The 26,046-nt window shown below is 48.0% G+C and overlaps 2 pseudogenes across 2 annotated transcripts; both read left to right on the forward strand.

The window, feature by feature from the left end:
• The first annotated feature begins 712 nt into the window (after positions 1-712).
• Positions 713-11,043, forward strand: LOC308581219 (zinc finger protein RFP-like; annotated as a pseudogene). The gene is made up of 7 exons (XR_014013472.1): positions 713-2,077; positions 3,877-3,972; positions 4,486-4,716; positions 5,888-5,910; positions 6,888-7,006; positions 8,053-8,085; positions 10,251-11,043. The product of XR_014013472.1 is annotated as a zinc finger protein RFP-like (transcript).
• A 3,682-nt stretch (positions 11,044-14,725) lies between these two features.
• Positions 14,726-24,523, forward strand: LOC308581220 (zinc finger protein RFP-like; annotated as a pseudogene). Its single transcript, XR_014013473.1, has 7 exons — positions 14,726-15,520; positions 17,354-17,449; positions 17,969-18,199; positions 19,368-19,390; positions 20,368-20,486; positions 21,533-21,565; positions 23,731-24,523. The product of XR_014013473.1 is annotated as a zinc finger protein RFP-like (transcript).
• The last annotated feature ends 1,523 nt before the right edge of the window (positions 24,524-26,046 follow it).

Below are 26,046 nucleotides of genomic sequence, written 5' to 3' on the forward strand. Positions count from 1 at the left end.
TGCACTCTGCACGTGCTCAGGTGCACTCTGATCCTTAGCACGTCATTACATTCGCCCTGCTCAAGGGAACACCTCAGCCTGCCCTTAAGCGAGATGTCCACTTGCCTCAGTGAGTCCAGCTTCTGCCATTTCAAGTCCCTCCGGAGGAAGCAAGGACTAGCACAATCAGGGCCGTCTTAATCATAGGCGCCTGGCCGAGAGTCCGGGGTCCGAGAGTCGGAGTCCAGGGAAGAAGAGGCCGCCTGTTGGAGCACCGCGGCAGGCTCTTCTGTTTGGGTTTCCTGAGTGGACCTAAAAAAAAGTCAACAACTCTGAGCAAGCGGGGGGGGGGGCGCTGGGCAGATCTTTGCATCCCGGCATCGCATATGCTTAAGACTGCCCTGAGCACAATGAGACTTTGCCCCCTTCCTGCCCTCCCAGATCTGCTGGGGAAGGTCAGGGGGAAACCCCAGAACAGATTTAGGGAGAGGAGAGGGGGAGAATGTTCCGCCACACAAGGAAGGCTCTTCAGAGTCCCAGGAAAATAGGATGTCCATCCCATTCAAGTGCCAAGTTGACAGAAACAGTGCACAGAGGGAGGTGTTCTGGGTGTCTGATATGCAGTTAGGACATTCCCTCACCCTGGAGAATCTGCCAAAATCCTCTGGAAGACCTTCCAATGCCTCCCTTTCCTGCAGGAGTTTTACCCAATAAACATTTAAAAATTAAAGCCTGTCCCCGTCTCATTTCAATCCATGTAGCTTTGTCTCTGGGAGATGTCTGGTGAAGCCTCATCTGTCTCAAGGGGCCTGGTGGCTGTCCCCTGAGACGGCATCTGAAACACAGGGAGGAAGTCAATGCTGCCCTAAGCCAAAGTCCCTCAGCTGCAGCCTAGTTTCCCTAGTGGAATGGCTTGTGCAAAAGACGGCGCAGAAAGTCAACATGCTTGTGGGGACAAACGTCTGCCAGTACTGATCACCCTGCTAGCGAGATTCCCACAGGCTGCTAGTCAGCTCCTGGGGCAAGTTCAAGGTCCCATATCCCCCAAAACCAGGTGATTTGAGAGAGGGGCTTATGCCTTATACACCACGAGATCCCTGCAGTCTGAGTGTGTGTCTCTTCTGCACACCCCCAAGATCTCACAAGCCCTTTCACACAGTGACTCTGAGCAGGTCCTTGAGAGTGGCTGCCCCTCTTCTCTGCAATATTGTTCCTGTTTCTGGAGACATTATTGCTCCAACAGGCTGGATAAATGGCTTTTCACTACAAGGGTCCACTTGTTATGGTTTTAAATAAATGTGCAATTAAGGAGTTTTCTTCACGGAATCAAGTCCCGCTTGCTAAATCAGAACTCCCATCCATTTAGGGCGGCAGCAGATGTTCTCCAATTCAAAAAGGCCAAGGAAGCCTGCGAATTAAAATGTTAGGAATACCACAACTTACTAGGTACGTCTGTGTTTGTGTGTAATCGAAAGCATGGGAAGCAATCAAGGAGCATTCGCTGCTACTTGAGAAAACATTCAGCAAATGCAAAGACCTGGGGACATTAAAAAAAGAAAAGAAAAAGATCACGTGGTTACTGAGTTTCTGAGTCATTTCCAGGAAGGGAAACTCCCAGTGCCTGAAAACAGAGAAAACGAAACTTAACTCGGGACTTTTGCCTGAGGGAGCCATGGCTGCTGCAGGGGGTCACATCCAGCGTCTCCACGATGAAGCCACTTGCTCCATCTGCCTGGAATATTTTAAGGATCCAGTGACCATCCCAGAGTGTGGGCACAATTTCTGCCGATCCTGCTTGATCCAGTGCTGGGGGGAATCGGAGGCAGAGGCTTCCTGCCCACAGTGCAGAGAAAGAGTCCAGAGAAGGAGCCTCATCCCCAACCGGCAACTGGCTAATTTGGTGGAAATAGCGAAGAATCTCAGCCTTCAAGAGGGAAAGGAGGAGGGAGGGAAAGGAGGAGTCTGCGAGGATCACCAGGAGCCCCTGAAGCTCTTCTGCAAAGTCCACGAAACCCCCATCTGCCTGGTGTGTGACAGATCAAAGGAACATGAAAATCACAAGGTGATTCCTCTGGAAAAGGCTTTTGAGGAATACAAGGTAGGAGATCCCTGGATCTGGAGGGGGAGAAATAGCTGTGGATTCTTCTTGGGAGGTTTTCTTCTTAATTCTCTAAAGCAGGCATGACATGAATTGGTGGCTGTTTATTTTAGGAGTCATTCTGCAAAGAAACAGAAAAGATGATTGTAACTTTAAGAACTTTTTCTGCGAGTTCTGGCTGTGGTTTTCTAGGCTGAAGAGGTATAAAAGGAGGTGATGAGCACAAAAGGAGAAGTTGCAGTTTGAATTTGCCTGCAGAGAGAGAACTCCCACATGCGTTGTGTTTTTGTATAGCTGTAATAAAACCTTTGTTTGAGTGTCTTACACCGGTCTCGTGGTTCTGTCTCTGCCACCAGAAGAAAAACCACCTCTAACTGTTTATTATGTAAAAAGCAGCCAAGAGGAAGCCTGAGGACTCCTGGGAGGAGGGAGTTGAAGTCTTTCTCTCTGCCACGGGGACAAAGAGATCTTCCCTTGAAATACTCACAGCAGCTTGAAAGATTTGAACTGGTACCATGGTAGGGAGAGAAAGGGTTAACCTCATCCACATCCCCCAGCAGGTTGCTTTGTACATATGAAGAACACTGCAAATGTAAATTGCGTGTACACAACTAATTACAAGTCTCTTTTGGCTAGCAGGATCCCTCCTCAATGCCCTGCAAAGCAGAGAGCAGCAAGGGATCAGCTGGGGGGGCGGTGGTGGCCAGGAATTGACCAGATGGTGCAGGATCCTCCCCCCAAGTAACTGTTGGAAGCAGATTTAGGAGTGGGGGGTGGAAGCTCCTACTGGTGGGGAGCAGGCTTATTCTGGGGGTGCTGTGGGGCCTGTGCAATGAGGTTTCAGGGGGGGGGGCTGAGGATCTCCTCCCATCCCAAATGGCAAAGGACTCAGTGATTCCAGAGTAGCATCTGCAAAGACTAGGAGGAAAGATGACTTTGCCATGACAACTCAGAATTTGACCTGTGCTATTATACTGTATATAAAAAATAAAATTCTCATTCTGGACACTGCCTTCCTCCTCCTCCTCTTCCGACTTCTCTCTGGGACCTCAAGATGGGGAGTCAGGCTAGAACGTTCCTCAGAGAAGTTCAAAGGAGCAAACATGGCTGCCTTTGCTCTTCTCCAGACTAGAAAACATTCCCGTCCCAGTTCTGCTGTGCTTCTCAACCCGTGTGCTGTGGCACATGGAGTGCCCTGAATGATGCTCAGGGGGGCAACACTGGCCTCTGTCCCTCTTTCCTTCCCTCCCTCCTCGGATGCCATAGCTGCCTCCCAAAGGCTTGCGCAGCTGTTTGTTGCAGCAGCCCTGGCTATAAGCTCCGCTGGCGAATGGTGCCTCTGGGGCTGGCCAGGGGGTGTGGGCTGCCAGGAGCTGAGGCGGCCTCGGAGGAAGGAAGGAAACTGGCGAGGGGCCCTTGCTCTTGGGAAGGGACAGACAAGTCCCTGTGGGGCAGCGTGAGGAGGCACCTCTCTTTTGGGGCAGCTCAGAGACCCAGAGGAGGACTCCTGAGGAGAGGGGAGAGGAGGCTGAGAGAGCCCTCCACAAGGGAGGGTGTTAGAGAAAGGGTGAGGGGCTGCAAGCAAGGGGGGGACCCAACTGGGATCCTGAGCCCCACAGGGACACCGCAGAAAGAAGATAGTTGGTCCAGGGAGCCATGGACCCAAAAAGGTTGTGCTTTTATTTCCTCTAGTAAACTACTTCGCTGTTATAGCAAGGCCACCGAGCCCAAGAAGCCAGTGTAATATTGATCTCTCTGTGCGTCTCTATCAAACATGAGTTTTTCCTTTTTCTTTTCAGGGAGAGATCTGTCGCCGCCTGAAGATTCTGAGGAAAGAGAGAGGGGAAATTCTGGCCTATCAAGCAGCCCTGGACAAGGAAAGCAAAGACCTCCTTGTAAGTGTCTCTCTTATTACTAGGGAGGGAACAAGCACTTGAAGAATTGAGTCAGGACTGTTGAAGGATCGGGAAATCTGCCCATTTCAACTTCCCCCCATTCTCCTTTTCCATATCAGTTTGTTTGTTTGCTTATTATTATTATTATTATTATTATTATTATTATTATTATTATGAAAATGAATAAAATGCTAAGGTGGCTACCTTCTTGTATAAATGTTTTGATACGTACTTTACCCTCATAAATACATTTTTGTGAACATTACCTGGCTGAGTCAAAATAGCTAGGAAAATTCTCCTTGCTTTAGGCTGTAGCCCTCTGCAAAATAGAAGTCAACAGAAACAGCAATGGAGAGGGCCTCCCCTCAAAATAAAGGTTTACTTCTTTAGTAACTGGAGGTTTCATGTCTATGAAAAATCAGAAGTGTCCTCCCTGTGGAATTCTCACAATTCTCCTCCTGATGTTTTGAAGGCTGAGCTCCTTCCACACTCTGACCTCCTCTTTTCTTGCAGAAATTAACAGAAACAGAGAGGCTGAAGACTGTGGAGAAGTTCAGAGAACTGCGCCAGTTCCTGGAAGAACAAGAAAAACGTCTGCTGACTCATGTGGAAGAGGTGGAGAAGGAGATTGCAGGGAGAAGGGATGAGCAGCAGGCCAGACTCTCCAGGAAACTCTCCTCTCTTGAGAGGATCATCCAGGAGATGGAGGAGAAGAGTCAGCAGCCAGCGAGTGAACTCCTGCAGGTAAGATGGTGGCAGGAACAACCAGAGGATCCAAGAAAAGGCTGCCTCCAATCCTTCATGTTCCCCTTTCATGTATGCAAGGAGTGCAGGGGCTGAGTTGATGGAGCCTCTAGTCAGGTTTGTTATGGACAGGAAGACCCAAGGGACCTGGGATGCTTAACTCACCTGAATGCAGGCTAGAGATTCGTCTGTGTTCTTGATGGAACGGGAGCTGATCTTCTGCTCTTTGCTGATGCTTTGTCCCCAAATGCCTCTCAGCTGTGGGGGGCTTTGTCTGGGATGCGTTCAGGCCTCCTTCCGACATGAGCCAGTCTCTTGACCAAGCTTCTCTTCCCGTTTCCTCCACAACTTCTGGGTTGATCCCCTTCCCCATGGATACAGATCGGCCCAAAATGGTGCTCAGTCACAGTGACCAAAGAGCAGGACAGAGGGACTCATCCAGACTGCTGCTTGTCCCACCCCTTTCCTCCAGGAAAACCCACTGTTTACTGCTGAATTAGAGCAAACCTCAGCCAGGTTTTCTCTGCATTGACGTTTGCTTTGATATTGCACCAAGGAGCAGGTTTTTCCTGAGGGCAAGAGGCAGGGCAAAGACAAAACCACTTGGACCCGTGTTCTCTAGGCACAGGAAAAGCAGACGTGTGGGTGAGCCCAAAGAAACACTGACCTATTTTATTACCCCTTGGGAGGCATTTTATGCTGCAGGTGCTTTTTAAATTTCCAGGTGGAAAATAGCATTTGAAATTTGGGGACTTCTATTGAAGACAGTGCCCTGGTAGGATTATCCTGTAGGCTTACTTACGTCTGAATTGCACAATGCAAACTGGATTAAAGTTAATAAATTATAATCTAAAACAAGACATGGAGTGCAATCTTCCACTGAATCCATAAATGTGTGATTCCCTTAACTGCTGCTGGATGTTCATAAGGATTAAAAAGAATAATTGCAAACTGATGTGGAAATGTGAAGAACTTGATACTGGAAAAAATCATAATTTCAGATTGGAAAAACAAAAGCTGTAAGAAATGAAAACTGGCTGATTCCGCCATCCCTCCCCAAAACCTTGGCATGTGCCAGGCAGACTGACGACATCTGAGGGCCAGGGTCTGAGGGGGTCTTCCTAGTGTGGCCTGTGGTGTGCAGTGAATTCCCTTCTCTTTTCCCCTCTAGGATGTGAGAAGGACCTTGCAGAGGTAAGTGGATCTGGCTCATTTCCATTAGCATCACTCTTTGAAGCTGAGATGCAAGAACCTCAGACATGGCCCTCCAGGGGCTGCGAGGGGGAGACTGGAGGACTCACTCCTTGCAGCATCTCTCAGGTAAAAGTAGAGCCCCCTCTTCTGAACTTGTAGCCCCCCAATTCTCCCTCCAAGGTTCAAGGTCAATTGCCTCCTCCCTCCCTCCCCACATCACTTCACAAAGGGATGGGGGCTCTTTTCTTTCTCTTGCACTTTCTGTTCATGGACTTTTTGGTAATTTCAAACATCTAGAAGAGAAAGTGCCAAAGATGCTTGGGAAGAGCTTAGGATATATTTCAATGTCCAACTAGAAGCCCCTCAACTCTGGTAACTCAGCTCCTTTGAGGCACTAAGGGAGGGAAGGTCTGTTGGTCTAGAATGGGTGGGTTATTTTTCTTGGGAGCGTTTCCAGCGTGAGAGGCTGAAGGTGGTCCGGAGTGGGGGGTGAAAGTCAGGTTGTTTGTGCCTCTGGAGGGAGAGTCCAATTGAGCATGGGGTTGTGCCCTTCCTGGGTGAGAGAGGGGGTGAAGGGAGGGTGGAGATTGTTCTCCTTGACCACTTGGCAGCTTTGGACATCACTCACATCCTCTGGAGAAGCTCAGGGAGGGAGGGATTGCAGGCATTCCACCTCAGGGGTTTGGTTCTTAAGTCCTGGCACCTCCCCAGAAAGTTGTTATGGAGCAGCATAGTTTGATGCCATGGGAGTCCTCCGGTGGTGTGGCTTGGGGTTACATCCTGTCCCTTGTGCTGTCTAGCATCCTTACGAAGCCACTGACAGCCGTCTTCAGGGGTTTTGGACTGAGGTCTCATCTGTGGTAGAAATAAACCTGGTGGGAAATAAACTTCCACTTTGTTCATGTTATTGAAATCTCCTGCAATAATTAGGGAGAAGGGGCCACAATGGGGCCATTCATTGTTTTCCTTTTCACCAGGTATGAGAAAAGAGAGAGTCCAGAGAAGCCACTGCCTTTCCCTCCAGAGCTGAGGAACAAGATCTTGGAATCCTGTGATCTAAATCACCTTGTGGAGGATACAATGAAACAATGGAAAGGTACTGAAAACTGGCTGCCAGGATTTCACACTGGGAATTCTGTTACTTCTTCAGAACTGAACATGCCAGGCTCTTAGTGCATGGAATTGAGTAACCCCAGGATACCTTCCTTCTTGTTGCTCCAGCCTTCATTTCCTGTCCCCCAGAATGGCCCATGTATATTGTGACGCTGGGAAAGAAAGCCTGAACCAGAGTGTAGAGCAAAGTCAGGATTTTTTCCTCCTGTGTGCTTCTGTTTACAGTTATACGAAACCTCCTTTTCCTTGTGGTTCCCTGTCTGCACAATCTGGGGTTGTCCTTTTGGAGGTTCTCCTGCTCTGAATGGGGTCAAAGGGCATTAAGAAGCCCCCCGTACCCCCTCTGCCTCCTGCTCAGGCTTCTTTCTCAGCCGTGGAGCCAAGGCCTGAGCCGCCTCCTCCTCAGACGTCCCCCTGCAGCTGCCATATCTAGGGCTTCAGCCTTCAAGATCTCCTGAGAGTTCCCCCATTGAGAGAGGAAGCAAGAGCACATGAGCCCCAAAGGGAACAATTATGCTTGTGAACAACCTTAAAGATTTGTAGAAGGTTTGTGAGGAAGGGCTTCCTTTTGCCTGAGAGCTCTGCCAATCCTTCCTCATCAAACTTTGCTTCTCCTTACGTTTCACAATGTTGTTTTTAGTAGTTTCCCCCACCACTTTACTTGGGAAGATGTTAAGGCTGCCTCCATCTCCCCTCTGCCTCCTTTTACGGGATTCCTATTGCTCTGCCTCTCCTCCAGTCCTCCAATGTAGAGCCCAATTCAGGGACAAAGTTCAGAGACCAGCAGGATTCATGCTGAATGTTTTTATTCTGCTATTTGTAAGCTTGTTTTATGATTGCTGTGTTTTAAAGCTTTAGTTATTTTCATAGATTCTTCCTATGATTTTCTTGTTTTTAATTATTTTTCTACTATTTAATAATAATACTAGAATTTAAGGATGCTACATTACGAAGTGTTACTTTTGTACAGAGATTTATTTCTGGTGGAAAAGTGTTGCCCTTATACTTTATATATTTTTGCTTCCTCAGATGCTCTGCTATTCAGTGAACAGATTCAGAAAGGTAAATTTCCAGGAGAGGAACAATTTCACAGGAGGGATGGGGACTGATATTTCATGGGTGTTGAACCGTCTGCTCTGCAGACTTTGGGACCCCCTTCAATGGCGTCACTCTGGGAAACAGTCCTCTTGTGGTGTTTGGGTTCCTTGTCTGTCCCATGAATGAACTGGGAGGGAGGGTGTAGGCTTGGCCTGGGAGCAGAGCTTGGCCCTGCGAAGAACCTGCACACTAGTCTGAGTTCCATTTCTGCCTATAGACCAGTGGTGGCAAACCTTTTAGGGACCGAGTGCCCAAACCCAAAACCCACTTATTTATCGCTAAAACAACTCATACATTAACAGCTTTGATCTTAAAAGAAAAACACAATAACAGAGCTTTCAGTGATACAAAGAACAGTTTATTGAAAGGTAAAAGTTTGTATTTGGCATGCTTTTGAACAATTAATGTGATTTTCGCTGTTGTATGCATGTTGATAATTTGTCTAACCTTGGCTCCTATTTTGTAAGTTTGAGAGCAACACATGCAGCACTCAAGTCATCTGTTAGTCTGTTTCTGGTGTCAGATTTTATGTAATTCAAAGCTGAAAACAGCTGCTCACAAGCATAAGATGATCCAAACAAAGTAAGGAAAGCAATCCCAAGTACTTTCATTGATTTAAAATTATTTGGCAAATAATTCCACACTTTAAGGATTTCATTTTCAGAACTAACTGTGCTGTCTTTTGTCATGCTTTCTATATTCTCAAGTGTTTCACGCAGGTCACAGAATTTATTTTTCCAGACAGACTATTATCCTGGTTTCCCCCTCAATTTTATAGATTTTGCTTTATTTCATAAAATTTATATACTGTTTGATTGTGGGGAAAAGCACAGAGCATTAGACTCAGATCTAAGGCACCTGGCTAAACTAATCTGCAGCAGAGAATCCCAACAGAGCAGCATCTGCAGCTAGCGACATCCTGCATAAAACCCTTCTCTTGTGGCTGAACTACAAGGACGCTGGCTCAGCTACAAGATCTTGACAAAGGAGTCCGGGAGGGCAAGAGTTAACATCCCCCTGCCCTTAAGGAGAGTCCATATGTGCATGTTTAACAGTTTAATAAATTGTTCTGTGCACAAAGATGTAAACATGAGCCCAAATACTGTCATGTGGCAAGCAAGGGAGCAATATGTATTATTGTTATTTTGTTGTTGAAAATTAAGAAGATTGCTACTAGCAATACATCACAGCTTCGAAAGCCTACACAGAGTATTTCAAATGAGAGTTGTCAGTGATCCATGGTTAAAAGGAGAAGTTGGCAAATGTGTCCTCTTTTGTGCTCTTCAAAATAACCCTACACTTGCCTATCACGACTGTCTTAGCCCCTAACTTTTGAGTTATTCCCCCTTCCCTCAGGGAACTCGTATTATGGTTTATATTAAATCCAAAAGAGAAGCATGGAATAAGCAGTGCTTTGTAAAATTGCCCTGCCACCTGCCTCCTCTTCCTGGTGGCAAGGCCTAAACTTCCAAGATGGCAGGGAGGAAGGCAAGGAATAAACTGGCTCTCCACTTAACATGATTTTCACTTGTGGGCACGAGGGCCCAGAACGTGACTCCCCGCGAGGGGAGGCCTATATGTGTTTTTATGTTGTAGTTTTATGCTGTGAACCACCCTGACCTATGGATGAAGGGCAGTAGGCAAATATGATGATGATGATGATGATGATTATAATGGGGGATCCTTCTCCTCCAGCCCAACCCAGAGGTCCCCAAAGGCCAATTCCCACAGAGATTGTCAGAGGAAAGCAGCTTCTCTCCTCTCCTGCCGCCTCCAATTCTTCTTTCTTTCCCCTTAGATAACACAGAAGAGATGAGTAAAAGGTTTCCTGGGTGGTTTTTCCTCTTAGAAAATGCCTGGGTTGAGAGGAGGGCAGGAACAATACACATCGGATATAAGAAAGTGAAGGGAACTGATTTAAAATCAAACAAGGAAGATATTTATTCTGTTGAAAGTCTGCGAGAAGTCTCACTCTTGCATGTGATCCAAAGAAATCCCATTCATCTGAAATGGAATCTGGGTTTTTCGGGGTTATTATTATTATTATTATTATCATTATCAGGATGTCCGTTTCTGTCTCTCGGCTGACTCTGCCTAATCTTCTCTTTCCCTCATCTTCTCCCCAACAGCAAATGTCACTCTGGATCCAGACACAGCCTATCCTGAACTCATCCTGTCCAAGGATGGGAAAAGCGTGAGATGGGGAGACAAACCTCAAGCCCTGCCTGATAATCCTGAGAGATTCAGTCACATGCCTTGTGTGTTGGGACGTGAGGGATTCACAGCAGGCAGACATTTCTGGGAAGTCACTGCAAGAAGTGGGGAATATTGGGCTCTGGGGGTTGCCATGAAGTCTGTGGAGAGAAAGGGCAGCTTCTCCTTAAGCCCTGAGAGAGGGATCTGGGCTGTGGGGAAGTTGGGACACCACTACTTTGCGTGGACATCCCCTGATCTCTCTCTTCTGTCCCTGAGGGAGGAGCCCAGGAGGATCCGGGTGACTCTGGACTATGAAGGGGGACGTTTGTCTTTTTCTGACGCTGAGTCAGGAGCCGAACTCTACACGTTCTCAGGAGCCTCGTTCTCTGGAGAGACCCTCCTCCCTGTCTTTGATCTGGGGGGATATAAAACCCACCTCAGGATCTCCTGAGGAGACTAAATCTGCCTCTCAGGCCCAGTTGGGAGTTTCTCTCCAGACCAGAGTGACTGACATAAAAACCATTTACCCGCCAAGAGCACGTTGGGCAGTTTCCCAAGGGCCCTTTGAGAGGATTCATTCCACTCAAAATCAGCAGAAATAACAAAACAAAAATGGGTTGCTCTTGCTTTGCATTTTCTTTCCTTTTCCCAGAAATCCCTCTGCAGCTTACTTCTTAGAGAGACAGACATACTTTTAGGAGTCCTAATAAATTTTCTCACCTTCAATCTTGTTTTCCGTTTGAGATGTCTGATTTGGCAGAGCATGAGGGTTGTGAGTTTGAACCCCAAATTGGCCAAACGTTTCCTGCACTGCAGGGGGTGGGACCAGAGGACCCTCAACTCTGTAATTCTAGGAAACCTTCCTCTCCCCACAAGACCTTATAGAGCTGTGAAAATGCATACATTATTGGATTAATAAAGGACTAAAAATGAACTGCTTCACCCACGTCAAGCAGGATAGCTGCTCGCTCTGGAGACCTCAGACGGGAAGAAAATGTAAAAGAAATTGAACAAGGCGTCAGCTTCAAATATCCTCTGCAAATAGAGCCTCACCTTCTTTACACTTTGTCAGAAACAAACCCCATTGCCTTGAGTGGGGCTTCTGCCCTGTTATAAATGTGTTTAGGGTTGATGCGTTGACGTTCCTTATTTACAAGCTGGATTCTGTACTGTATATCGGGGGCATCAAATGGGGTGTCCTCTGGATAGTGCTGGACTCTTAATCTAAGGGTCACCAGCTGGAGCATCACGTTGAAAATAGCATGCGGGCAGAATTTCATGTCTGTTGAAAATAGTGTCTGGGCAGAATTTTCAAAAATCGGTTAAAATGTCTGGAAAAATCTCGACATATGGCAGCTCAAATCAACAGTGTTGTGGTTTTTTGGGCAAATTTCCTTAAAAAATAGCTTTAAAACATTCTCTTTTTTTGCAGGGACATCTTGCTCAACAACATCTGTGTCTGGTAGAGTTGAGCCAAATATCCCCCACTCAGGTTCTGCTGTCCCAGAGAACGCCATTTAAAGATGGACGCCCAAGACCCCACACACGCTCCCACTCCTGATATTGCAATGCCAAGCCTTGCAAAATCACAGCCCCCAGTCCCATCCCTATGCAGCTGCTGACAGACAGTGTAGTGTAGTGGTTAGAGTGTGGGACCAGGACCCGGGAGGCCAGGGTTCAAATCCCCACTCGGGCATGAAGCTCACTGGTGACCTTGAGCCAGTCACGGGCTCTGCCTAGCCCACCTCACAGGGTGGTTGTTCTGGGGTTATAAGAGGAAGGGGAGAACCTGGAGCTCCTTGGCATAAAGGTGGGATATAAAGCACTCCATTGTGGGCCCAATTTTATGGAACTCCCTTCCAGGTTGCGGTCAGACAGACCCTTCTCCCTGTTGAGCCTACTGAAGACATCATCATCATCATCCTAGCAGGCTTATTTTATATTTTCCACTCTTTTTCATTGTATGGAATACTTTGCGCACTGCTTAGAGACAATGGCAGTCAAGCTGTATAGAAATGGTTGAGACAAATTAAACAGGGCTGGGAAGTTGCTCAGTGATGGGGCATATGCGCTCTGCACATGCTCAGGTGCACTCTGATCCTTAGCACGTCATTACATTCGCCCTGCTCAAGGGAACACCTCAGCCTGCCCTTAAGCGAGATGTCCACTTGCCTCAGTGAGTCCAGCTTCTGCCATTTCCAGTCTGTCAGGAGGAAGCAAGGACTAGCACAATCGGGGCCGTCTTAATCATAGGCGCCTGGCCGAGAGTCCGGGGTCCGAGAGTTGGAGTCCAGGGAAGAAGAGGCCGCCTGTTGGAGCACAGCGGCAGGCTCTTCTGTTTGGGTTTCCTGAGTGGACCTAAAAAAAAGTCAACAACTCTGGGCAACCAGTGGGGGACGGGGGGACGGACGCTGGGCAGATCTTTGCATCCCGGCATCGCATATGCTTAAGACTGCCCTAAGCACAAGGAGACTTTGTCCCCTTCCTCCCCTTCCTGCCCACCCAGATCTGCTGGGGAAGGTCAGGGGGGAACCCCAGAACAGATCTGGGGAGAGGAGAGGGGGAGAACGTTCCGCCACACAAGGAAGGCTCTTCAGAGTCTCAGGAAAACAGGATGTCCATCCCATTCAAGTGCCAAGTTGACAGAAACAGTGCACAGAGGGAGGTGTTCTGGGTGTCTGATCTCCAGTTAGGACATTCCCTCACCCTGAAGAACCCGCTAAAATCCTCTGGAAGACCTCCTCCCAATGCCTCCCTTTCCTGCAGGAGTTTTACCCAATAAACATTTAAAAATTAAAGCCTGTCCCCGTCTCATTTCAGTCCACGTAGCTTTGTCTCTGGGAGTTGTCTGGCGAAGCCTCGTCTGCCTCAAGGGGCCTGGTGGCTGTCCCCTGAGACGGCATCTGAAACACAGGGAGGAAGTCAATGCTGCCCTAAGCCAAAGTCCCTCAGCTGCATCCTAGTTTCCCTAGCACAGGGGCCTGCAACCTTTAAGACAAAAAGAGCCACTTGGACCCATTTCCGAAGGGGAAAAAAAACTGGGAGCCGCAAAACAAGCCAAATGTAAATAACCACACATTCTTCCCCTTCCCCCATTCTCTCTCTTTTCCCTGAGTCTATTTCAGATAGCAAAGAGGGGTATGGTACCTCTCATATCCATTTTTTGCAAAGCACCATGTGCATAGAGGGCATTATACAAATTAATACATAGAAAAGTGTCTGTCCCTCCCTGCAGTTCAACTCCCTCTCTTTTTACTAACAGCACATATCCATTCCTTCTGCTGGTGCAACTTTCTCATCATTTCTCATAATTCACCCCTTCCAGACAGGGAGGGCGGGCCCATTTTGTGGTTCCCCTCAGGTGCTCTCCCTCAACTCGGCGGCCACTGAGAAGCAAGGCACGGAAAAGGATCCCGAAGCACCACCGCCACCCCCCACAAACCCCCGCCCCGCCAGTTCCCTCGAGCGCGCTCTTTCCCTCGCCTCAGGTGCCTCGCGCGCAGGGCTGGGGAGAGCGTGGCCTGGGTGGGCGGCTCTCGACGTCACCCGGCGCGCGGGGCCTGAGGGCGGGCGGACTGCGAGACGGCGAAAGGGAGCGCGCCCTGGCGCGCCTTCCTGCCACCGCCCTCCTCCTCCTCTTCTTCCTCGCTCCCTGCACCATGAGGGAAGAGGTGCCGCCGTGAGCGGCTCGGCTGCTTCCTCACCGTCCTCCAGACGAGGTGTCCCCCTCGCCACCACCGCCCGCCCTACCCCGGGGGAAGCTATGAGCCATGAAGCCGCCTGGCAGAACTTCCCTCCGGCGGTAGAAGCAGCAGCAGCCCTTCTCTGGCCGCCGCCGCCGCCGCCTCCATCCCAGCAGCCGCCGCCTCTCGCGCTCCGCTGCCGCCGCTGCCTTGCTTTGCCCGGCTCGGCTGCCCAGCTCCATTACCCCTACTCTTTCTGGCGCTTCTGCTTTTCTGCGTAGGGTCCCTGAGGATCTGCGGAGCCGCGGCAAAGGTGTAAAAGAGCCGCATGCGGCTCCGGAGCCGCGGGTTGCCGACCCCTGCCCTAGCAGAATGGCTTCTGCAAAAGACGGTGCAGAAGGTCAACATGCTTGTGGGGACAAACAACCGCCAGCGCTGATCACCCTGCTAGTGAGATTCCCACAGGCTGCCAGTCAGCTCCTGGGGCAAGTTCAAGGTCCCATATCCCCCAAGACCAGGTGATTTGAGAGAGGGGCTTATGCCTTATATACCACGAGATCTGTGGGAGTGTCTCTTCTGCACATCCCCAAGATCTCGCAAGCCCTTTCGCAGTGACTCTGAGCAGGGCCTTGAGAGTGGCTGCCCCCTTCTCTGGAATATTGTTCCTGTTTCTGGAGACATTATTGCTCCAACAGGCTGGATAAATGGCTTTTCACTACAATGTGCAATTAAGGAGTTTTCTTCACGGAATCAAGTCCCGCTTGCTAAATCAGAACTCCCATCCATTTAGGGCGGCAGCAGATGTTCTCCAATTCAAAAATGCCAAGGAAGCCTGCGAATTAAAAAGTTAGGAATACCACAACTTACTAGGTACGTCTGTGTTTGTGTGTAAACAAAAGCATGGGAAGCAATCAAGGAGCATTCGCTGCTACTTGAGAAAACATTCAGCAAATGCAAAGACCTGGGGACATTAAAAAAGAAAAGAAAAAGACCACGTGGTTACTGAGTTTCTGAGTCATTTCCAGGAAGGGAAACTCCCAGTGCCTGAAAACAGAGAAAACGAAACTTAACTCGGCTTTTGGCGGGAGGGAGCCATGGCTGCTGCAGGGGGTCACACCCAGCGTCTCCACGATGAAGCCACTTGCTCCATCTGCCTGGATTACTTCAAGGATCCAGTGATCATCCCAGAGTGTGGGCACAATTTCTGCCGATCCTGCTTGATCCAGTGCTGGGGGGAATCGGAGGCAGAGGCTTCCTGCCCTCAGTGCAGAAAAACAGTCCAGAGAAGGAGCCTCATCCCCAACCGGCAACTGGCAAACTTCGTAGAAATAGCCAAGAATCTCAGCCTTCAAGAGGGAAAGGAGGAAGGAGGGAAAGGAGGAGTCTGCGAGGATCACCAGCAGCCCCTGAAGTTCTTCTGCAAAGTCCATGAAGCCCCCATCTGCCTGGTGTGTGACAAATCAAAGGAACATGAAAATCACAAGGTGATTCCTCTGAAGGAGGCTTTTGAGGAATACAAGGTAGGAGATCCCTGGATCTTGAGGGGAGAAATAGCTGTGGATTCTTCTTGGGAAATTTTCTTTTTAATTCTCGGGTCCAAAGTAGGCATGGCATGAATTGGTGGTTGTTTATTTTAGGAATCATTCTGCAAAGAAACAGAAAAGATGATTGTAACTTTAAGAATTTTTTCTGCGAGTTCTGGCTGTGGTTTTCTAGGCTGAAGAGGTAGAGCTGGTGATGAGTACAAAAGGAGAAGTTGCAGTTTGAATTTGCCTGCAGAGAGATAACACCCACATGCTTTGTGTTTGTTGTTTTTGTATAGCTGTAATAAAACCTTTGCTTGAGTGTTTTCCACTGGTCTCGTGGTTCTGTCTCTGCCACCAGAAGAAAAACCGCCTCTTACAGTTTATTATGTAAAAAGCAGCCAAGGGGAAGCCTGAGGACTCCTGGGAGGAGGGAGTTGAAGTCTTTCTCTCTGCCAGGGGGACAAAGGGATCTTCCCTTGAAATACTCACAGCAGCTTGAAAGATTTGAACTGGGACCGTGGGAGGGAGAGAAAGGGTTAACCTCATCCACATCCCCCAGCAGGTTGCTTTGTACATATGAAGAACACTGCAAATGTAAATTGCGTGTACACAACTAATTACAAGTCTCTTTTGGCTAGCAGGATCCCTCCTCAATGCCCTGCAAAGCAGAGAGCAGCAAGGGATCAGCTGGGGGGGCGGCGGTGGCCAGGAATTGACCAGATGGTGCAGGATCCTCCCCCCAAGTAACTGTTGGAAGCAGATTTAGGAGTGGGGGGTGGAAGCTCCTACTGGTGGGGAGCAGGCTTATTCTGGGGGTGCTGTGGGGCCTGTGCAATGAGGTTTCGGGGGGGGGCTGAGGATCTCCTCCCATCCCAAATGGAAAAGGACTCTGTGGTTCAGAGTGGCATCTGCAAAGACTAGGAGGAAAGATGACTTTGCCATGACAACTCAGAATTTGACCTGTGCTATTATACTGTATATAAAAAATAAAATTCTCATTCTGGATCCTGCCTTAGCCCTTCCTCCTCCTCTTCCTCCTCCTCCTCCTCTTCCCACTTCTCCCTGGGACCTCAAGATGGGGAGTCAGGCTAGAACGTTCCTCAGAGAAGTTCAAAGGAGCAAACATGGCTGCCTTTGCTCTTCTCCAGACTAGAAAACTTTCCCGTCCCAGTTCTGCTGTGCTTCTCAACCCGTGTGCTGTGGCACCTGGAGTGCCCTGAATGATGCTCAGGGATGCTGCTAGCAACACTGGCCTCTGTCCCTCTTTCCTTCCCTCCCTCCTCGGATGCCATAGCTGCCTCCCAAAGGCTTGCGCAGCGCTTTGTTGCAGCAGCCCTGGCTACAAGCTCCGCTGGCGAATGGTGTCTCTGGGGCTGGCCAGGGGGTGTGGGCTGCCAGGAGCTGAGGCGGCCTCGGAGGAAGCAAGGAAACTGGCGAGGGGCCCTTGCTGTTGGGAAGGGACAGACAAGTCCCTGTGGGGCAGCGTGAGGAGGCACCTCTCTTTTGGGGCAGCTCAGAGACCCAGAGGAGGACTCCTGAGGAGAGGGGAGAGGAGGCTGAGAGAGCCCTCCACAAGGGAGGGTGTTAGAGAAAGGGTGAGGGGCTGCAAGCAAGGGGGGGACCCAACTGGGATCCTGAGCCCCACAGGGACACCGCAGAAAGAAGATAGTTGGTCCAGGGAGCCATGGACCCAAAAAGGTTGTGCTTTTATTTCCTCTAGTAAACTACTTCGCTGTTATAGCAAGGCCACCGAGCCCAAGAAGCCAGTGTAATATTGATCTCTCTGTGCGTCTCTATCAAACATGAGTTTTTCCTTTTTCTTTTCAGGGAGAGATCTGTCGCCGCCTGAAGATTCTGAGGAAAGAGAGAGGGGAAATTCTGGCCTATCAAGCAGCCCTGGACAAGGAAAGCAAAGACCTCCTTGTAAGTGTCTCTCTTATTACTAGGGAGGGAACAAGCACTTGAAGAATTGAGTCAGGACTGTTGAAGGATCGGGAAATCTGCCCATTTCAACTTCCCCCCATTCTCCTTTTCCATATCAGTTTGTTTGTTTGCTTATTATTATTATTATTATTATTATTATTATTATTATTATTATTATTATGAAAATGAATAAAATGCTAAGGTGGCTACCTTCTTGTATAAATATTTTGATACGTACTTTACCCTCATAAATACATTTTTGTGAACATTACCTGGCTGAGTCAAAATAGCTAGGAAAATTCTCCTTGCTTTAGGCTGTAGCCCTCTGCAAAATAGAAGTCAACAGAAACAGCAATGGAGAGGGCCTCCCCTCAAAATAAAGGTTTACTTCTTTAGTAACTGGAGGTTTCATGTCTATGAAAAATCAGAAGTGTCCTCCCTGTGGAATTCTCACAATTCTCCTCCTGATGTTTTGAAGGCTGAGCTCCTTCCACACTCTGACCTCCTCTTTTCTTGCAGAAATTAACAGAAACAGAGAGGCTGAAGACTGTGGAGAAGTTCAGAGAACTGCGCCAGTTCCTGGAAGAACAAGAAAAACGTCTGCTGACTCATGTGGAAGAGGTGGAGAAGGAGATTGCAGGGAGAAGGGATGAGCAGCAGGCCAGACTCTCCAGGAAACTCTCCTCTCTTGAGAGGATCATCCAGGAGATGGAGGAGAAGAGTCAGCAGCCAGCGAGTGAACTCCTGCAGGTAAGATGGTGGCAGGAACAACCAGAGGATCCAAGAAAAGGCTGCCTCCAATCCTTCATGTTCCCCTTTCATGTATGCAAGGAGTGCAGGGGCTGAGTTGATGGAGCCTCTAGTCAGGTTTGTTATGGACAGGAAGACCCAAGGGACCTGGGATGCTTAACTCACCTGAATGCAGAGTAGAGATTCGTCTGTGTTCTTGATGGAACGGGAGCTGATCTTCTGCTCTTTGCTGATGCTTTGTCCCCGAATGCCTCTCAGCTGTGGGGGGCTTTGTCTGGGATGCGTTCAGGCCTCCTTCCGACATGAGCCAGTCTCTTGACCAAGCTTCTCTTCCCGTTTCCTCCACAACTTCTGGGTTGATCCCCTTCCCCATGGATACAGATCGGCCCAAAATGGTGCTCAGTCACAGTGACCAAAGAGCAGGACAGAGGGACTCATCCAGACTGCTGCTTGTCCCACCCCTTTCCTCCAGGAAAACCCACTGTTTACTGCTGAATTAGAGCAAACCTCAGCCAGGTTTTCTCTGCATTGACGTTTGCTTTGATATTGCACCAAGGAGCAGGTTTTTCCTGAGGGCAAGAGGCAGGGCAAAGACAAAACCACTTGGACCCGTGTTCTCTAGGCACAGGAAAAGCAGACGTGTGGGTGAGCCCAAAGAAACACTGACCTATTTTATTACCCCTTGGGAGGCATTTTATGCTGCAGGTGCTTTTTAAATTTCCAGGTGGAAAATAGCATTTGAAATTTGGGGACTTCTATTGAAGACAGTGCCCTGGTAGGATTATCCTGTAGGCTTACTTACGTCTGAATTGCACAATGCAAACTGGATTAAAGTTAATAAATTATAATCTAAAACAAGACATGGAGTGCAATCTTCCACTGAATCCATAAATGTGTGATTCCCTTAACTGCTGCTGGATGTTCATAAGGATTAAAAAGAATAATTGCAAACTGATGTGGAAATGTGAAGAACTTGATACTGGAAAAAATCATAATTTCAGATTGGAAAAACAAAAGCTGTAAGAAATGAAAACTGGCTGATTCCGCCATCCCTCCCCAAAACCTTGGCATGTGCCAGGCAGACTGACATCCGAGGGCCAGGGTCTGAGGGGGTCTTCCTAGTGTGGCCTGTGGTGTGCAGTGAATTCCCTTCTCTTTTCCCCTCTAGGATGTGAGAAGAACCTTGCAGAGGTAAGTGGATCTGGCTCATTTCCATTAGCATCACTCTTTGAAGCTGAGATGCAAGAACCTCAGACATGGCCCTCCAGGGGCTGCAGGGGGGAGACTGGAGGACTCACTCCCTGCAGCATCTCTCAGGTGAAAGTAGAGCCCCCTCTTCTGAACTTGTAGCCCCCCAATTCTCCCTCCAAGGTTCAAGGTCAATTGCCTCCTCCCTCCCTCCCCACATCACTTCACAAAGGGATGGGGGCTCTTTTCTTTCTCTTGCACTTTCTGTTCATGGACTTTTTGGTAATTTCAAACATCTAGAAGAGAAAGTGCCAAAGATGCTTGGGAAGAGCTTAGGATATATTTCAATGTCCAACTAGAAGCCCCTCAACTCTGGTAACTCAGCTCCTTTGAGGCACTAAGGGAGGGAAGGTCTGTTGGTCTAGAATGGGTGGGTTATTTTTCTTGGGAGCGTTTCCAGCGTGAGAGGCTGAAGGTGGTCCGGAGTGGGGGGTGAAAGTCAGGTTGTTTGTGCCTCTGGAGGGAGAGTCCAATTGAGCATGGGGTTGTGCCCTTCCTGGGTGAGAGAGGGGGTGAAGGGAGGGTGGAGATTGTTCTCCTTGACCACTTGGCAGCTTTGGACATCACTCACATCCTCTGGAGAAGCTCAGGGAGGGAGGGATTGCAGGCATTCCACCTCAGGGGTTTGGTTCTTAAGTCCTGGCACCTCCCCAGAAAGTTGTTATGGAGCAGCATAGTTTGATGCCATGGGAGTCCTCCGGTGGTGTGGCTTGGGGTTACATCCTGTCCCTTGTGCTGTCTAGCATCCTTACGAAGCCACTGACAGCCGTCTTCAGGGGTTTTGGACTGAGGTCTCATCTGTGGTAGAAATAAACCTGGTGGGAAATAAACTTCCACTTTGTTCATGTTATTGAAATCTCCTGCAATAATTAGGGAGAAGGGGCCACAATGGGGCCATTCATTGTTTTCCTTTTCACCAGGTATGAGAAAAGAGAGAGTCCAGAGAAGCCACTGCCTTTCCCTCCAGAGCTGAGGAACAAGATCTTGGAATCCTGTGATCTAAATCACCTTGTGGAGGATACAATGAAACAATGGAAAGGTACTGAAAACTGGCTGCCAGGATTTCACACTGGGAATTCTGTTACTTCTTCAGAACTGAACATGCCAGGCTCTTAGTGCATGGAATTGAGTAACCCCAGGATACCTTCCTTCTTGTTGCTCCAGCCTTCATTTCCTGTCCCCCAGAATGGCCCATGTATATTGTGACGCTGGGAAAGAAAGCCTGAACCAGAGTGTAGAGCAAAGTCAGGATTTTTTCCTCCTGTGTGCTTCTGTTTACAGTTATACGAAACCTCCTTTTCCTTGTGGTTCCCTGTCTGCACAATCTGGGGTTGTCCTTTTGGAGGTTCTCCTGCTCTGAATGGGGTCAAAGGGCATTAAGAAGCCCCCCGCACCCCCTCTGCCTCCTGCTCAGGCTTCTTTCTCAGCCGTGGAGCCAAGGCCTGAGCCGCCTCCTCCTCAGACGTCCCCCTGCAGCTGCCATATCTAGGGCTTCAGCCTTCAAGATCTCCTGAGAGTTCCCCCATTGAGAGAGGAAGCAAGAGCACATGAGCCCCAAAGGGAACAATTATGCTTGTGAACAACCTTAAAGATTTGTAGAAGGTTTGTGAGGAAGGGCTTCCTTTTGCCTGAGAGCTCTGCCAATCCTTCCTCATCAAACTTTGCTTCTCCTTACGTTTCACAATGTTGTTTTTAGTAGTTTCCCCCACCACTTTACTTGGGAAGATGTTAAGGCTGCCTCCATCTCCCCTCTGCCTCCTTTTACGGGATTCCTATTGCTCTGCCTCTCCTCCAGTCCTCCAATGTAGAGCCCAATTCAGGGACAAAGTTCAGAGACCAGCAGGATTCATGCTGAATGTTTTTATTCTGCTATTTGTAAGCTTGTTTTATGATTGCTGTGTTTTAAAGCTTTAGTTATTTTCATAGATTCTTCCTATGATTTTCTTGTTTTTAATTATTTTTCTACTATTTAATAATAATACTAGAATTTAAGGATGCTACATTACGAAGTGTTACTTTTGTACAGAGATTTATTTCTGGTGGAAAAGTGTTGCCCTTATACTTTATATATTTTTGCTTCCTCAGATGCTCTGCTATTCAGTGAACAGATTCAGAAAGGTAAATTTCCAGGAGAGGAACAATTTCACAGGAGGGATGGGGACTGATATTTCATGGGTGTTGAACCGTCTGCTCTGCAGACTTTGGGACCCCCTTCAATGGCGTCACTCTGGGAAACAGTCCTCTTGTGGTGTTTGGGTTCCTTGTCTGTCCCATGAATGAACTGGGAGGGAGGGTGTAGGCTTGGCCTGGGAGCAGAGCTTGGCCCTGCGAAGAACCTGCACACTAGTCTGAGTTCCATTTCTGCCTATAGACCAGTGGTGGCAAACCTTTTAGGGACCGAGTGCCCAAACCCAAAACCCACTTATTTATCGCTAAAACAACTCATACATTAACAGCTTTGATCTTAAAAGAAAAACACAATAACAGAGCTTTCAGTGATACAAAGAACAGTTTATTGAAAGGTAAAAGTTTGTATTTGGCATGCTTTTGAACAATTAATGTGATTTTCGCTGTTGTATGCATGTTGATAATTTGTCTAACCTTGGCTCCTATTTTGTAAGTTTGAGAGCAACACATGCAGCACTCAAGTCATCTGTTAGTCTGTTTCTGGTGTCAGATTTTATGTAATTCAAAGCTGAAAACAGCTGCTCACAAGCATAAGATGATCCAACCAAAGTAAGGAAAGCAATCCCAAGTACTTTCATTGATTTAAAATTATTTGGCAAATAATTCCACACTTTAAGGATTTCATTTTCAGAACTAACTGTGCTGTCTTTTGTCATGCTTTCTATCTTCTCAAGTGTTTCACGCAGGTCACAGAATTTATTTTTCCAGACAGACTATTATCCTGGTTTCCCCCTCAATTTTATAGATTTTGCTTTATTTCATAAAATTTATATACTGTTTGATTGTGGGGAAAAGTACAGAGCATTAGACTCAGATCTAAGGCACCTGGCTAAACTAATCTGCAGCAGAGAATCCCAACAGAGCAGCATCTGCAGCTAGCGACATCCTGCATAAAACCCTTCTCTTGTGGCTGAACTACAAGGACGCTGGCTCAGCTAGAAGATCTTGACAAAGGAGTCCGGGAGGGCAAGAGTTAACATCCCCCTGCCCTTAAGGAGAGTCCATATGTGCATGTTTAACAGTTTAATAAATTGTTCTGTGCACAAAGATGTAAACATGAGCCCAAATACTGTCATGTGGCAAGCAAGGGAGCAATATGTATTATTGTTATTTTGTTGTTGAAAATTAAGAAGATTGCTACTAGCAATACATCACAGCTTCGAAAGCCTACATAGAGTATTTCAAATGAGAGTTGTCAGTGATCCATGGTTAAAAGGAGAAGTTGGCAAATGTGTCCTCTTTTGTGCTCTTCAAAATAACCCTACACTTGCCTATCACGACTGTCTTAGCCCCTAACTTTTGAGTTATTCCCCCTTCCCTCAGGGAACTCGTATTATGGTTTATATTAAATCCAAAAGAGAAGCATGGAATAAGCAGTGCTTTGTAAAATTGCCCTGCCACCTGCCTCCTCTTCCTGGTGGCAAGGCCTAAACTTCCAAGATGGCAGGGAGGAAGGCAAGGAATAAACTGGCTCTCCACTTAACATGATTTTCACTTGTGGGCACGAGGGCCCAGAACGTGACTCCCCGCGAGGGGAGGCCTATATGTGTTTTTATGTTGTAGTTTTATGCTGTGAACCACCCTGACCTATGGATGAAGGGCAGTAGGCAAATATGATGATGATGATGATGATGATTATAATGGGGGATCCTTCTCCTCCAGCCCAACCCAGAGGTCCCCAAAGGCCAATTCCCACAGAGATTGTCAGAGGAAAGCAGCTTCTCTCCTCTCCTGCCGCCTCCAATTCTTCTTTCTTTCCCCTTAGATAACACAGAAGAGATGAGTAAAAGGTTTCCTGGGTGGTTTTTCCTCTTAGAAAATGCCTGGGTTGAGAGGAGGGCAGGAACAATACACATCGGATATAAGAAAGTGAAGGGAACTGATTTAAAATCAAACAAGGAAGATATTTATTCTGTTGAAAGTCTGCGAGAAGTCTCACTCTTGCATGTGATCCAAAGAAATCCCATTCATCTGAAATGGAATCTGGGTTTTTCGGGGTTATTATTATTATTATTATTATCATTATCAGGATGTCCGTTTCTGTCTCTCGGCTGACTCTGCCTAATCTTCTCTTTCCCTCATCTTCTCCCCAACAGCAAATGTCACTCTGGATCCAGACACAGCCTATCCTGAACTCATCCTGTCCAAGGATGGGAAAAGCGTGAGATGGGGAGACAAACCTCAAGCCCTGCCTGATAATCCTGAGAGATTCAGTCACATGCCTTGTGTGTTGGGACGTGAGGGATTCACAGCAGGCAGACATTTCTGGGAAGTCACTGCAAGAAGTGGGGAATATTGGGCTCTGGGGGTTGCCATGAAGTCTGTGGAGAGAAAGGGCAGCTTCTCCTTAAGCCCTGAGAGAGGGATCTGGGCTGTGGGGAAGTTGGGACACCACTACTTTGCGTGGACATCCCCTGATCTCTCTCTTCTGTCCCTGAGGGAGGAGCCCAGGAGGATCCGGGTGACTCTGGACTATGAAGGGGGACGTTTGTCTTTTTCTGACGCTGAGTCAGGAGCCGAACTCTACACGTTCTCAGGAGCCTCGTTCTCTGGAGAGACCCTCCTCCCTGTCTTTGATCTGGGGGGATATAAAACCCACCTCAGGATCTCCTGAGGAGACTAAATCTGCCTCTCAGGCCCAGTTGGGAGTTTCTCTCCAGACCAGAGTGACTGACATAAAAACCATTTACCCGCCAAGAGCACGTTGGGCAGTTTCCCAAGGGCCCTTTGAGAGGATTCATTCCACTCAAAATCAGCAGAAATAACAAAACAAAAATGGGTTGCTCTTGCTTTGCATTTTCTTTCCTTTTCCCAGAAATCCCTCTGCAGCTTACTTCTTAGAGAGACAGACATACTTTTAGGAGTCCTAATAAATTTTCTCACCTTCAATCTTGTTTTCCGTTTGAGATGTCTGATTTGGCAGAGCATGAGGGTTGTGAGTTTGAACCCCAAATTGGCCAAACGTTTCCTGCACTGCAGGGGGTGGGACCAGAGGACCCTCAACTCTGTAATTCTAGGAAACCTTCCTCTCCCCACAAGACCTTATAGAGCTGTGAAAATGCATACATTATTGGATTAATAAAGGACTAAAAATGAACTGCTTCACCCACGTCAAGCAGGATAGCTGCTCGCTCTGGAGACCTCAGACGGGAAGAAAATGTAAAAGAAATTGAACAAGGCGTCAGCTTCAAATATCCTCTGCAAATAGAGCCTCACCTTCTTTACACTTTGTCAGAAACAAACCCCATTGCCTTGAGTGGGGCTTCTGCCCTGTTATAAATGTGTTTAGGGTTGATGCGTTGACGTTCCTTATTTACAAGCTGGATTCTGTACTGTATATCGGGGGCATCAAATGGGGTGTCCTCTGGATAGTGCTGGACTCTTAATCTAAGGGTCACCAGCTGGAGCATCACGTTGAAAATAGCATGCGGGCAGAATTTCATGTCTGTTGAAAATAGTGTCTGGGCAGAATTTTCAAAAATCGGTTAAAATGTCTGGAAAAATCTCGACATATGGCAGCTCAAATCAACAGTGTTGTGGTTTTTTGGGCAAATTTCCTTAAAAAATAGCTTTAAAACATTCTCTTTTTTTGCAGGGACATCTTGCTCAACAACATCTGTGTCTGGTAGAGTTGAGCCAAATATCCCCCACTCAGGTTCTGCTGTCCCAGAGAACGCCATTTAAAGATGGACGCCCAAGACCCCACACACGCTCCCACTCCTGATATTGCAATGCCAAGCCTTGCAAAATCACAGCCCCCAGTCCCATCCCTATGCAGCTGCTGACAGACAGTGTAGTGTAGTGGTTAGAGTGTGGGACCAGGACCCGGGAGGCCAGGGTTCAAATCCCCACTCGGGCATGAAGCTCACTGGTGACCTTGAGCCAGTCACGGGCTCTGCCTAGCCCACCTCACAGGGTGGTTGTTCTGGGGTTATAAGAGGAAGGGGAGAACCTGGAGCTCCTTGGCATAAAGGTGGGATATAAAGCACTCCATTGTGGGCCCAATTTTATGGAACTCCCTTCCAGGTTGCGGTCAGACAGACCCTTCTCCCTGTTGAGCCTACTGAAGACATCATCATCATCATCCTAGCAGGCTTATTTTATATTTTCCACTCTTTTTCATTGTATGGAATACTTTGTGCACTGCTTAGAGACAATGGCAGTCAAGCTGTATAGAAATGGTTGAGAGAAATTAAACAGGGCTGGGAAGTTGCTCAGTGATGGGGCATATGCGCTCTGCACGTGCTCAGGTGCACTCTGATCCTTAGCACGTCATTACATTCGCCCTGCTCAAGGGAACACCTCAGCCTGCCCTTAAGCGAGATGTCCACTTACCTCAGTGAGTCCAGCTTCTGCCATTTCAAGTCCCTCAGGAGGAAGCAAGGACTAGCACAATCAGGGCCGTCTTAATC

This window comes from Podarcis bocagei, assembly GCF_964188305.1.
Source record: "Podarcis bocagei genome assembly, chromosome: 2".
Lineage (NCBI taxonomy): Eukaryota > Metazoa > Chordata > Lepidosauria > Squamata > Lacertidae > Podarcis > Podarcis bocagei.